The sequence below is a fragment of the Octodon degus genome, unplaced genomic scaffold (assembly GCF_000260255.1).
Source record: "Octodon degus isolate 3935 unplaced genomic scaffold, OctDeg1.0 scaffold00073, whole genome shotgun sequence".
In the NCBI taxonomy this organism is placed as follows: Eukaryota; Metazoa; Chordata; class Mammalia; order Rodentia; family Octodontidae; genus Octodon; species Octodon degus.
Genome location: NW_004524649.1, coordinates 11,659,616 through 11,660,037, shown reverse-complemented (window position 1 = coordinate 11,660,037; position 422 = coordinate 11,659,616).

Here is a 422-nt window from a genome sequence, read left to right as displayed (position 1 = left end):
GAGCATTCATGGCTTCAATTGTTTTTCTAAGGTCTTCAACTTTTTATCTGTGTCTGCTTTAATGTCTTTTATTTTGAACTTTTTTTTTGTTTTACACTTTAGATATTATTTTTGCTGTGTCGTTTTCCATTTTTTTTCACTTCTGCTGCTATCATTTCACAGTGTTCCATTTGTTACCCTCAGATTTTATATCTCTTTGTGCTCTGGACTTGTCCTGTGTGGGCTGGGTGTTTGGCATTCCATTTTGTTTCTTCCCTTTATCATTTTCTACTGTTTATTTTTTATTTTATTTTGTTTTCTGTGTTGATGCTTGTAGACTTTTTTATGTTAGATAGCTTTTGTCTGAGGTGTCAAGGCTTCCTCGGGGATATCTGTTCCCTAGGCTAACTTCTAGATATAGATGATTTTCGGTCTCTATATTT